Source organism: Neomonachus schauinslandi, chromosome 11 (genome assembly GCF_002201575.2).
Source record: "Neomonachus schauinslandi chromosome 11, ASM220157v2, whole genome shotgun sequence".
Classification (NCBI taxonomy): Eukaryota; Metazoa; Chordata; class Mammalia; order Carnivora; family Phocidae; genus Neomonachus; species Neomonachus schauinslandi.
In genome coordinates, this window is record NC_058413.1 from 16,021,896 (window position 1) to 16,035,474 (window position 13,579).

Sequence of the window (13,579 nt, forward strand, 5' to 3'; positions counted from 1 at the left end):
GCGCGGCGGGCGCACCTGCGCAGGGCAGGGCGCGGCTCCGGACCGCGCGCCGCTCTCGGGACTGGCGCGAGCTCGGCCGCGCGCCCCCGGGCCCTCGCCGGGGTCTCGTGCGCTCCGCCCCCGCTCCGCCCCCGGCCCCGCGAGCCCCGCCCCGCAGGCGCTCTCCGAGGTGCTGAAGTGGCGGCCCCAGCGGCCCCTGGGCTCGGCCCAGCCCGGCTCTGAGTCCCACACTGACTCCTCTGCCCTCTTCCCCATCCGGCAAGGCCCTCGTGTCGTGCGGGTTCTGCCCCTCGGGTGGGCCTAGCGCCCGGGGAATAAGGGAACTAATGGCGGGACCCTGGTTTCCAGGGCCGGAGTTGGTCCCCAGCAGCAGACAAAGAAGGCGGACAGGAAAGGAGGGCCATTGGAGGAAGGCAGAGAAAGGCGAGATGGTGTCGGGTGTGGGCTCCTAGAGCAAGCCAGGTTTGGAGTCAGGTGGTGTGAAGCCTGGCTTTCCAAGTGAATAGGTGGTGGGGCCTTGCATTAGTGACTTCACAGACTTAAGTTTGGTTTTCTCATCTGTGAAATGGGGACGATAATGGTCCCTCTCATGGTTGTGGTGAGGATGAAAAGTGATACAAGCATGTTGTCACCGGAGGCAGGGAACACCCCGCCTCCTGCTAGGATCCAGGTCTCACCCAATCCTGTCCCCTTATCTTGAGGAGACCCTCTCATGGTCTTTCCCTTCTCACTAAAGATTGACCCAAGCGCCCCTTCAGCCCCTTCAGCTATTAATGGTGAACTGAACCCTTCCTCTTGGCTTCTCTCAGTTTCTCCTCCCTCACACCAGGACCTTCCCAGATTTCTCTCACTTTTCACTTAGCACCTCAATTGCTTGTCCTGCAGAGCACCTCTCTTTTGCACCCACAGACACCCCATGGCTGGCTTCTCACATTCTAAGACTGGGAGCCAGCCTTTCTTCCTGCTGCCATAGTTGACGTCTTCAGATTCTTCTCGTGGTTTTTGTTCCCTCCAGCTTGTCTAACCTCTGCCAGTTTCGGCCATGGGTCCCTTCTGGTCTATCCCCTAAGAGGGCTAAGCCCGTGAGTTCTTCTACAGAGCATAGACTGCTGGACACTCAAACTGCTGGCCAGGGCTAGGGCCCCAGCTTTGGTGGGTCAAGAGCCTCTGACCAAACCTCACTGGTCTCTCTGGCCTCCCGAGAACTGCAGAGGCCCTGTCCTTACCTCTCTCTGAAGAAGGGGCAGAACAAACTGTTTCACAGCTTGTGGGATCTTATTTGCAAATCTGGACTGCTTACTGATGTCACCCCCTTTCCCTTCAATGTAGCACTCAGAAAAGAGCTGCAGGCACCTGCCCTGCAGGAAACAGCTCCCCACCTCCAACCCAGAGAACATCCTATTACCTAGTGCCAAAGGCTCTTCTCCCTGCCTGTGGGCCCAGAGGAGTGGCCACTTTACCTTTCCTGCTATCCTGGCTCAGCCTTTTTTTTTTTTTTAAAGATTTTATTTATTTATGTGAGAGAGAGAGAACGAGAGAGAGCACGAGAGGGGGGAGAGTCAGAGGGAGCAGCAGACCTCCCGCTGAGCAGGGAGCCCGCCGTGGGACTCGATCCCAGGACTCCAGGATCATGACCTGAGCTGAAGGCAGTCGCCTAACCAACTGAGCCACCCCAGTGCCCTCAGCCTCCTTTCACTAAGACCAAACAGTAACCACCTTCTGCTCAGATGCCTGGCTTTTGCTCGCAGGAAAGCAGTCTTGCCACTGTGGCTAATAATTGTTGCTTAAGAATGTGTGCTTGCCTCAACTAGGAGCATCCTCAGGTCAGGAGTGTGTGTGTAAGACAACTCCATTTTCCAGAATCTTCTGCTCAAGAACAAAGCTATTGTAGCTCCTGAGGCCAAGCCAAAGCCACATTAGAGAGAAGCCAGGAGAAGCGAGAGGGAAGGACAGGTCCAGGTCTTGGTGGGAAGGAGCTTCAAAGCAGAGCTAAGAATGAGATGAATCCCAGGGCCAAGTTCCTCCCTTTTCCCCCCTTCTCACTCTGTGCAGGGCAGTTTGTGTATTCTTGGGCCCTGTCTGAGCCCCTGCCCACATGAAGTTGGGGTGTGGTGTGAGCTAACAAAACTCTTCCAGGGATCCAAGGCTAGAAACCATCGTAGAAAAGCCCACATACACTGCAGAGAGAGGCCACTCTCTGGCCAGATGCCATGAGACAAAGCCAGCATCCAGGCCCTGGGCTTGGCCGTGGGCAGATCTCCAGGCACCTAGCTAGAGTCAGTGTTTGCCGCTTGCATCCCCTCCACACCACACAGTGCTCGAGTGGCTGAGTTGAGATGAAGGATGGCTTGAGGGCCTGGAGAGAACCGTGCCGCTGACTGAGGTCGGCCCTGGGGCTTTAGGTGGCCCGAGAGGCTGAGTCACTGCAGGATAGCACTCAGGAACTTCATCCTGGGCCTGCAGTGCTCTGTACCATTCTGACTGACTGACCCCCCCCAACTCTGGCCAAGCTCTGGAGCTGCCACTAGTCTGTCCTGCCTGCTCACCTAGGGGCCTCCCGCTTCCTACATCTCTATCCATCCCTCTCCTCCCTGCCGAGTCTGAGGAGGGGTGAGAAGCTTCTGGTTCCAGCAGAACCAAGATGGTCTGGCATAAGGCTTCATTCAGGCTCAGCCTTACTGACTCCTTCCCAGACCTCCCACAAGATTGACGACAACACAGCTTTGCTCAGACAGGATCAGACATTTATGAAACAAGTGAATATTCACAAACTGTGGGAGAAACACACCTTCCCAGTAATAAGAAAATCTCTGTATAAAGTGCATTTTGCCTGCGACCATCTCTTCCCCATGCTGGCCCTTGGATTAGGATTTGGGTCAATGTTCTGTGGCAGCCCCGGGGACACCTGGGCCAGAAGAGGGGAGGCATGAAGCCATCGTGGAGCTCTGGGCCACTGGATGCACCCTCCCCTTACCCCGACCCTCCCAGCTCTGGGAGTGGACCGCTCTATTCCACTGGGAATGGGCCAGCTTGCCAGGGATGGTGAAGGAGGGGGAGGTGGTCCCGCCAACTTGTACCTCAGGGAAAAGGGCCATCATCTAATAGGCAGGAAAAGGGAAACATCCTGGTATTTGCAGGTGCTGCTAAACAAATCTTGACTCTGGCCCCAAGCCCTCTGGCATTCTCAGTTTCTCAAAATAGCCCTTCCAGACTCGCTCTCCTCCTCTTCTGGCAACAGCCCCCAATCCTCTTTCTTCCTGGTTGGGGCTAGGGGAACAGAGAAGCCCCCAACTCAATGCTCTGAATAGACACCATCACCCGTGCCCTGCTTCCCCCACATGATTACAGGACATTTCTAGTGGGGGTGACATACATACAACAGTTGGACTCTAAAGGCAGCTTTCTGGCTGAGAAAACCTGAGGACATCTCAGGAAGAAGCCTGTCAAGGTGCTGGACAGCTGAGGGAACAGAGGCCTGACCCCAAGGTTCTGGTCCGAGGACAGAGGAGGACAATGAGGGAGAGGGCAAGGGCCAAGGGAGTTAACAGCTATCAGGCTAGGAAAGGTCACAGGGGAGGTAGAGAGGAAAAGGCCCAGAGGCCAGCTTAATGTTACACATGAGGACAAAAATCCAAAGAGGAATTAGCCTCTCAGTTACACACGCACTTGTACGTACACACACACACACACGCGCGCGTGTACGCGCGTGCACACACTCACACACTTTGTGGCTCAAGTGCAGGCCACAGGGTGGAAGGAAGACTTGCTCTAGCTGACCACACAGTCCTTTTCATTATGTCTTTCTCAACACAGGCCTTCAACAGTGGGAGGGTTGAGGTGGGAGGCCAGGCCGCTCCGGGAATGCAAGGCCTTGGCTTCTCTGGGTCAAACCTCCCACCTGCTGCCTCTGGAAGGGTTGGTGTGCTGGGTGAGATCTCAACTCGGACATTTCCCAACTGTCCCTGGCAGTTCCCACCCACGTGCTCCGGCCGGGGTCCTTGGTGTCCAGCTACTGGGAGAGCTGACACGGCAGCTTGGCTGCTGCTCAGTCCCAGGCAGGCCCCAGAAGCCTACAGACCACGGGACAGAATGGCTTTCCCGGCTGGGTGTCAGCTGACCTCCATGGCAGCGCTGTGGTGTGGCCAGGGGGGCCAGGGGGCTTTCTGCCACCAGGAACCTGGCTTCTTCCTGGTGGAGGCACGGAGTCTCCACAGTCAGCGCTGAGGCTGGCGCTCAGCTTCTGAGGAAGAAACAGCAAAAGCTGGGATTCGATTCCTAACCTGAGGTTTTCAGCCCCAGAAAGGCGGACGTACTTTTCAGGCTAGCGTCTACAGTACGGTGCATATGGAACACTAGTCAGGTATCTGGGTGTGCCTCCCGATGACGGTGGCAAGTTTTCAGATCTGTTTACAGCCTCACGCTCAGTCCTAGGTGCCTGAGAGGGCTCTGGAGGACCCAGTGGCAGGACATTTTAAAATAAGGAAGAAGCCAGACCAGGTGATTGTATCTGGACAGCATCTGTCCCCTCCAGCCTGCCCAGCCTTCCGCGCCATAAAGCAGGAACACTGCAGGGCCCTGGCTGCTTCTAGAATCCTATGCTCTGGACAGAAGCCGGCAATGTTGCCCTCCTGCTCCTCAGTCTGCTGTGATGAGAGAGGGATGGGGTGGGGTGGGGCAGATGCCAGAATCCCAGGTAGGGTCCCGCTACTCTTCTATCCAGACAAGGCAGCTGGCTCCCAGGGGCAGGCCTGGCTGAAAGTCACCGCCATGACCTCCAGCCTGGTGTCTAGAGGCTGAGGTGAAGCTGCTACATGTACCCCTCCAGCCCCAGCAGTGTTCAGAAGCACAAGACTGTAAACAGATGCATGCACACGCAAACAGGCACACCTTCCCCCGCACACGCGTACACACACGCACACATGTTCGCTCCGACTCCGTCGGTGATCAGCTTTGCTGCAGGTTGCACTCTGCTGCCGCGGCGGCTGCTCGGGCTCCCAGGCTTCGCTCACGGAGCTACAGTGCTGCGGCTGAAAGAGAAAAACAAGTGCACAAAGGAGCGCTCAGGAGGCTGCTCGGTTGCCCGGGGACACAAACTCCTCGGGCCGCTTCTCCGGGGACACTCAGACCGGGAACTAGGAAGAGCCTGGAGTGAACTGCATGGGCCACAGGACCTGGGATGCCACCGGGGGCCTGACCACTGCCCCTCAGAGGCAGTGACACAGGACCAGCTCTCCCTGCAGGCCCTCTGAGCCTCCCTGGCTCCAGGGCTCAGGGCAGGAGGAGGAGCCCATATGGACTCACCTGAGGCCTTGGGTGATACTCGCTCAGAGGACAAGGGCAGTTTTCAAATCGAGGCACAGTGGCGGCTGCCAGAGACACTCAGAAAACAAGCCGGAGGAGAGAAGCCAGCTGGGACCAGTAATTTGAAGATAAAGGCAATGACTGAGTTTAGAATCAGCAGGTGAGCACATTTCCACATAGAGATAAAAGAACCCTGGCACTGTGTGAGAATACTGGGGGGGGGGGGGGTATCACGGAGACACAAGGAGGAGTCATTTTCAGTATTTATAACATCCTGAACTTGGAGCAGAGGGAAGAAATGGCCTCATGCCTGATAACAGAGGACAGGGTAAGCCAGTCACAATGCTGGGTTGCCTGTTTAAATCGTTCTAGTGTACCTCAGAGTGTACAGAGACATGCGGGGTTCCATTAAAGGTTTGTAAGTTTAAATGATGGTGAGGCAGATGATAATAAGGCTCACTGTACGTAGGGTCGGTCAGGCACTATACAGTTGTATTTTTTTTTTTTAAAGATTTTATTAATTTATTTGACAGAGAGAGAGAGCACAAGCAGGGGGAGTAGCAGAGGGAGAAGGAGAAGCAGAGAGCCCGATGCGGGACTCGATCCCAGGACCCCGGGATCATGACCTGAGCCGAAGGCAGACGCTTAACCGACTGAGCCACCCAGGCGTCCCTATACAGTTGTATTATGGCTCAGCTGTGTCCTCCCCCAAATTCATATGTCAAAGGCCTAAGCCCCAGTGCCACATAATGTGACTGTATTTGGAGCAAGGGTCTTTAATGAGGTAATTAAGTTAAAGTGAGGTGATTAGGGTAGGCCCCAATCCCATATGACTGGTGACCTTATAAGAAGAGGAGATTAGGACACAGGCACACACAGAAAGAAGGCAGCCATCTACAAGCCACGGAGAGAGGCCTTGGAGGAAACCAACCTGCCAGCACCTTGCTATGAGATGTCGAGCCCTCCGAACTGCAAGAGAATACATTTCTGCTGTTGAAGTCCCCCAGTCAGTGGCACCTTACTATGGCTGCCCTCGCAATCTAATAGAGCTTGTGATCCTGTTAATCCTAAAGATATGGTCTCCATTTTTACAGATGAGAAAACAGAAGGTAGGGAGGACAAGTGGCCCAGCATGATAGCATCAAAAGTCGCCGAGCCAAGCCAGGAAACCCAGGTCTGATGCCAGCACCCGTATTTTTACCATGAAGCAATCTATCATAGTATTGCTCATCAAGACGTATAGAGGACATAAAAGGAAACTCAGCATGGTGGCATGAAGGCCAATACACATCCGAACAACAACGGAACTTCGGAATTTAACAGAAGAGGGAAAAATGCTCTGAAGAGTCAAAGACACTGGAGTCAGAGATTCAAAATCAGTCTTCTGACACATGCAACCCTTTGAAGACAAATGTGAAATCTGAAGAAGATTTTATCTGGATGATGATAAGTTATCTAGAAGCTAGGGAAAATAAAGAGCAAACGTAAGGGCGGGTACCTGAATGGGTTAGTACTGAGTGCCTCATTCTTTAACATATGTATTATTTTCAATAAATTTTTTCCTTTAAGCTTGTACCATAATAAGCTAGCCATGTTTTTCCTATAAATAAATGTATCAGTTTCTAAAACACGCACATGTTTATTGAGACACGCTGTGATATATATTTTACACATGGGTCTTGCTCTGGCCTCTGTTAAGCCAGAGATGACTTTGCTTCTGAAACTGCAAATTTCAGGATTGGAGAGCATACCAGAACAGGTCCTTTTCCCGATACCTCTGTTTATCGTGTTTTCTCCACCTTTTGGGATAGGGGAAGATAAAGAGTGCATAAAGATTCCTTAGAACACAGGCTCTTACTCTGGGGTTCTTGGACTCTTTAGTGGTCCAAGGATAGGCTTAAGGGGCAATCCATGAGGCCCTTGAAGATTGGTGCACATTTTCCTGTGTGTGTGAATAGCTACCACTTTCTGGGGAGGCTCCACCCTTTATCAGACTCTCCGAAGCATGGGTAACACCAATAGGGTTTGCGAACTAATGCCTACATATGGTTGGAAAAAAATATATTACTAAATTAATTTCACTTATTTCTCAATTTAGTTACTAGAAATTTAAAATTATACTTGGGGCATGCATGGTAAATCTGACATGGCTGATCTAGAGTTTGAAGCAATGAAGTCTTTGTAACTAGGGAGAGAGAAAGCCTCCTCTTTTCCAGATTCTCTGATCAAACACCTGGCAATCTAATTGTGTAGGCAAATTGTTTAATTGTAGCCAGTGATCTTCATAGCTTCTGGCAAATTTGTCTCTAAGTGCTTCCAATAGTTGCTTATAGAGCTAGGGCTTAGCAACAGAAGATGAGTGGCTCAGAGGATATTGGGTATGTGTTAACAGACTAAGGATTTCCAGGCTCCCTCTCCATCTTGATCCTACAAGGGAAGAGACGTGCACTTATTTCATTGGGCAATGGCACTCCACGGTGGCTGTCCAGGGTCTGTATGGGGCCTTTATGGAAGAGCGGACAAGAGGCCTGCCTTCACTCCTGAGATCATGTGAATAATGGATCCACGTACTTGCTAACAGCAGGCTTGCTTTTGGTTAAAAATGCCCTTTTCAGGGACAGGTTTAATTCAAATACTTAGACGGTCTTTTTACCAAAAAGCATCAAAATCCTTTCTCTCTCTCTCTCTCTTTCTTTTTTAGCTGTTCATCTTTATTATGTTTTCTTGGGGGATGGCCTAAGACTTCCCAGGTCACTGAATGTATAGAAAACACTATTTTTTAATCAGGTGACTTTGTGAGCATCTTTAATCAAATTTATACGATTATTTTCTAATATGCTTTGCCTGTCAACTTTCTTGGTGATTCTTTTACACCCCACAGTGAAAATGACCCATCATACAATCTGTTGATGGCATTCACTGAATTTGAATTAGGCTTATAATCAATCTCATGTACTTTAAAGTATGATAATCAAGAGGCTATGCTCTTTCATGTGCAGCATGTCCCTTTTCTATCTGGCATACACTGGTAACGAGTGGGAATTCCAGTCTATTACGAGAGCCTAAGATATACCCGGTTGCCTCCACATCTAAAATCCGAGCAATGCATTTGTCAGCTCCTCAAGTACTCCGCATCACAATTCAATGTTTTCCCAAAGGAAAACAACAAATGCCTAAACTGAGAAAGGAAGCAGTCAGGTGGCTATAAGGCTAACACTTCAGACCCATGCTGACTTGGGCATAATTGTGTTACGGGGCAGGCTCGGGAAGGGAGCTGACAGTGTGTGGCCACGGATAAGCCCCTGTGATCCAAGTCCCTCTATGACCGGTTCAAAACCACAAACACAGAACACCAAGGTTTGGAAGAACCAGCTTGTTCTTGTCCACAAAGTTAGTCAAAGGCCTAGTCAACTAGTTCCTCAAGCTGCTTGATCAGCAGATAACTAGACAGTTCCTGTGCTCTTGTTCTCAAGCCAGAGCATAAGTCTGCAGAAAAAAGGGGCTGGGGAAATGAAATGAGGCCCTGCAGGAAAGTGATGACAGCAGCACTAAAAGAAAGGGAAGAACAGCTTGGGGGAAGCACCAAGGGAAAAATCAACTCATGAAACATGCACTGAAAAATCACTCTCTCAATTGTCCAACTCTTTCAACCTGTCATTAAACACAAGAGCCCCAGAAGCAGCTGCTGGAACACAAAGTGAGTTAATACTGCCTCCCTCAGTGCACCCAGTGTTAAGATTACCCCCCGGGGACCTGTGTACCAGATGCTAACAAGAAAGCCCAGTGTGAGGCCACCGTGCCCCTGATCCTGGCCTAGGACAGGTGTGCGGATGAAGTGCACGCAGGAGCTTGTGTCAGCAGAGGATACGCAACAGCTCAAGGTTGGCGGAAACTTCGTTTGGAGCCTGTAACCAAGTCTCAGGGCCCAGGAGCTTGAAAGGGGCAGAAGGCTTGCTCAGGCTCCCAAGTTAGGAACGGGGAAGAAAAGAGGTGCAGCTGGGCCCTGATGGGCCAGGATGGGGTACAAAGCTGGGCTCTCAGCTCCGTCTCTGTCCTCATGTCAACGACACACTTTCCCTTCCTGCACCATACAAATCCTACAGCAACAGGCAGGCGGCATCAGTCAGCCAACAGCTGCTGGGGACGGGGTGGGGGGCAGTGCAGAGGGACACCACCATGCGTCCCAACTTCTCATTTCCAGGGTGAGAAGTGGAGAGGGGAGGCAGCTCGGCGGGCAAAGGCTCCCAGGCCATAAGCGGCAGGACGGCTGCGCACTGGCTGGTCTGAGCGGGAAGCCCGGACACCACACTGTGTCCACTTCCACTGTGTTGGGTTTCAGACTGCCCACTGCCTTTCACACATGCTGGTTCACATAAGGAGGGATACACAACTGAAGAAGTGCCAAAATGACGAGGTGATCCCAGAGGTCAGGCTTTCTGCAGTGAAGCTCCAGGGCTAACCCAGCTCTGTGAACTGTGGGCAGGGGAGGGGAGGGGCGATCCTTGGCCAGGAGCCTTTTGCATTCAGTGGGGCTTCTCTCAACAGATTGCGGTGTACCAGCTGATGGGCAAATGGATCATGTGAGCTGGTTCCCCATGGTAAAATGTTTGGACCAATAAGAAAAATCTGTACACAATTGGAGGCTAATGGAATCCTGGGCAGTCAGCAGCTTTGGGTATTATGGGGAAGCCTCTGAAATGATAGCTATTTGGGGACTGGCTTATTTTTCTGTTTAGTGAACACTGTACAATAAAATCAGATGCAGAACAGACATCGGTGTGGGTTTTAGGTAAGCATGAAACCTACTGATATCAGGGCGTGTTTTACACTGTAAATCATTGTCTGCCCTGTGAACTGCCACAGGTCTGAGGCACTAGAAATAACAGAACCACGAAACGACAGAGCTCAGAGCTAAACAGGGCCTCAAAAGGTTCAGGATGGAGCCTTCAGGCTGGTAAAGATTGATTAGTCACACTTTACAGATACAGCGTCTCAGAAAGGCTGAGTACCCTGCTCCAAGGCACACAACTAAAACTGACTGAGAGACGAGGGGAGAAGGGGCAAGCCTGCTTCTCAGTATAACACGGTGTCAGCTTAGGCCATGTGGTCACAGCTGCGTGGTCCGCTTAGCCCAGAGTGCTGCCTCTGACAAACGTAACAAAAATACAATCCAACACGCCCTGAGAAGCGTGGGCAAGATGGGAACGTGATTTCATCTCCGTGGTGCATTTATTTGTTCAAAGGCTTTGCGTGCGTATGGTTTTGCATTTTCTTCCCCTGCCGTGTATGCTCGATGCAGGGCAGGTGACGAGATGCTATTCTCACTGTTTTACTGATGGGGATGCTGAACGCCCTGAGGGCCAGGCACTACCAGCAGCGGACCCTGAAACACAAGTATACTCTCTTTGCTCGGGGTTTCCAAAGAACACATGACTTCCTCTGCAGTCTGTCTTGTCCTCTGGCCTCCTGGCCCTCACTTCTGAGCAATTAGCCATGATGAAGGGCACAGTAAGCCTTCAGAATCAGTCCTTAAGATCCCAATAGGCCAAAGAATTATTTCCTGGAGAGCAAGGCCAGAGACAGGCTGACCTCCGCACCCTTGTAATGTTTTCACTTGGGGCCATGGCTATCGCCTCTCAGCTGGTGCCCCCGCTGCCGCTGTTTCCTCTGCAGGACGCAGCCCAATGCTTCCAAAATTCCAGTTTGATCATTTCACTCTCCTGTTCCAAAATGTTCCTTAGTGTCCAGAGTACACCAAGGATTCACCTCCCTGACATTTAAGACCCTTCATGATCCAACCCAATGGTAGCTTTACATTCTTCTAAAATTATAATGATAACAATACCTGAAATAATAATACTGGATACTTATGAACTTATGAGCCAGGCATTGGGCTAATTGCCTTGCATAGTACCTAGACACTGTTACCAGTATCCACACTTCCTCGGTACCAAAACCTAGATTTTATTCAGTGGCTCATGGGCCTGACACAGACAATGAATCATGATTGCTCTAAGTCAGTGATTCTCAAAGTACAGGCCCAGAACAGCAGCATCATCAGCTGCTGGGAACTTGTTAGAAATGCAAATTCTCAGGCCCCACCCCAGACCTACTGAATCAGAAATTCTGGAGGTGGGGCCCAGCAATCTGTGGTTTAACAAATCCTCTAGGGGATTCTACTGCTTACTCAAGTTGGAAAACCAATGGTCTAAGTCAATCCTGACAATCTGGATCCCCACTTCCCACACTGGGGGCGGCTTTGTGACTTAGTCTGGGCTCATGAGACCAATGTGCAAAGCGGGGGGAGGGGTATTCTGGGAAAGCTTTTATTTTCTTGGTAAAGAGGAAGAGAGGCATCCCTTGACAATCTTCTTAATAAAAATTGCAAACCTCCACTGTGCCCCAACCTTTACTATCTCCTTACCAACTTTAATTTTTCTTCATCCCACTTAGAGCCTCTTGACTCTACTTGTTTATTGTCTGTTTCCTCCACCAAGATGTACCCAAAAGGGAAGCCCTTTGTCAGTCTTGTTCAGCATGTCCCAATAGCCCAATGAGAACAGTGTCTAGCAAACTGTGCTCAAAAACTTGGTGTGTTTATTGATAAGTAAGTGCAGCTGTCTCTGCTATTCCTCTTCTTTCTTGCTTTGAATGAGGAATTGATGGCTGAGGCTATGGCAGCCACCTTTAGACCATGAAGCAAGAGAATCGCAGAAAAACTGGCTCTGACATTGCTGAACCACCAAGCAATGCCCACCTCAGGGCCTCTGGTTAGGGAAGAAAAATAAATCCCTATTTGCTTGAGCCACAGCAGTCAGCTCTCCTACTCCTAACAGCCCCATGCACTCCTATGTGACAGATATATTTAATAAATTTAACTTTTGCAACAACTGAATTTAGAGGTGAGGAGCGAAGTCTCATAGCAGTTAAGTAATTTGTATAAGATCATGTGATCCTGAAGCTATTTTTCTTGTCTGAAATGCCCTCCTTGTGGCCTAAATCCAACTGACCTTTCAGCCCCAAGTATAAACGTCTGTGTCGCATTCCCTGATCACCCCAACCCACCAACAGCCAGCTTAAGGTAAGCGTGTGCAGTCTAGATCATCAGTCCAGGAATTATAAGTTATTTGTCTTCTTTTTCTAAGCAGACTGTTAAATGCTTGTGGATGGGCATCATAACACATCTTATATGCTTACGTTCTTCCTTACACACCTGCTGGCAACAATTTTATTCTGAATTGGATGCCATTAGCTTACTGAGCAACTTTGACCCAGACATTTAACTCTCTATTCTTTGATCTTCTCACCTGAAAGTCAGAGTACCAGCCTGGCAAGCTTCAGATTTGTAAGACAGAATGAACTTTGCTTAGTATTACAGAGCTAAGAGATAACAAAGAGAGTAGTAGTTCAGATACTATCTAGTAGTATCTAAGGCTGCCGGTGTTTCTAGAACAAACCAGTACAAATCTATCAGCAATGTCTATGACAAAGAGCCTAGTAGGGTAAAGGGCACAAGCATCAAACACTTGCTGTCTTACCCAGCACTCAAGCTTAGACACTCAAACCAGATGGCCCCACCTGGCCCTGAAATGGAAGGGTGGGGGGGGGGGGGAAGAATCAATTGGCTCCACAGAGAAAAAAATCACTCTCCAGTCTAATGACGCAGACATGGTACATAAAGAACACCTGAGATGACTCAGAAGAGTAATTTAAATTTCCCCAAGAAAGGCATGAAAGTCCCTTCCTCCTCTGTGGAAGGAGCCAGTTTTTATTTTTGTTTTTTTTAATGACATTCAGGGGGCTTCTAAGCAAGCTGAGTGCTGACAGGGAAGTGCAGAGCCACGGCCACGAGAAAGGTGAGAATGGAGGAGTGGCTTTAAGAGGCACAGATGAGGGGCAGTCAGACTCTATTGGTCCTCAGCTGGGGCTGGGCCTACCGCCACACGCAGCCCTCTGCCTTTCTTCCGAAGGTGAGTGCTGCCCTCCGCTGGCCTGCCCGTGGGACATAGCCTGTCCGCGGTAGCAGCCGGTCCTGGAGCCTCCTCAGACCCTGCCCCGGGGCCGTTTCTCCCACAGCTTCACCTCCGGGGCTCTGCTTTCTTTTTGTTGGATTTGACTCACTTTGATAAGTAGAAAGAGCCAAAAAACATTTTTTTCCTTAGTTGGTAAAGAAAGAAAAAGGCTTTACTTTTAAATTTCCTTTTAAAATTTAAAAGGTATACAAGTCAGAATGGTAGAAATTTAAAGGTGAAATCCTAAAAAAATCATGCAGTGCCCA

General features: G+C 50.4%; 2 protein-coding genes across 4 annotated transcripts in view; both read right to left on the reverse strand.

Annotated features, from left to right (window-relative positions):
• The window catches only part of MAPK8IP1 (mitogen-activated protein kinase 8 interacting protein 1), a 22,396-nt gene extending 19,488 nt beyond the window's left edge, over positions 1 to 2,908 (reverse strand). Inside the window, exon 1 of the mRNA XM_044919597.1 lies at positions 2,895 to 2,908. The gene's annotated coding sequence lies outside the window, so the exon portion shown is untranslated. The remainder of the gene's footprint in view (positions 1 to 2,894) is intronic.
• The window catches only part of CRY2 (cryptochrome circadian regulator 2), a 35,613-nt gene continuing 24,761 nt past the window's right edge, over positions 2,728 to 13,579 (reverse strand). For 2 of the 3 annotated variants that reach the window (XM_021685393.1, XM_021685395.1), the window contains exon 12: positions 2,728 to 5,027. The gene's annotated coding sequence lies outside the window, so the exon portion shown is untranslated. Of the gene's footprint in view, positions 5,028 to 12,884; positions 13,422 to 13,579 lie in introns of those variants that run through there. The other variant, XM_021685394.1, reaches the window with a different exon arrangement.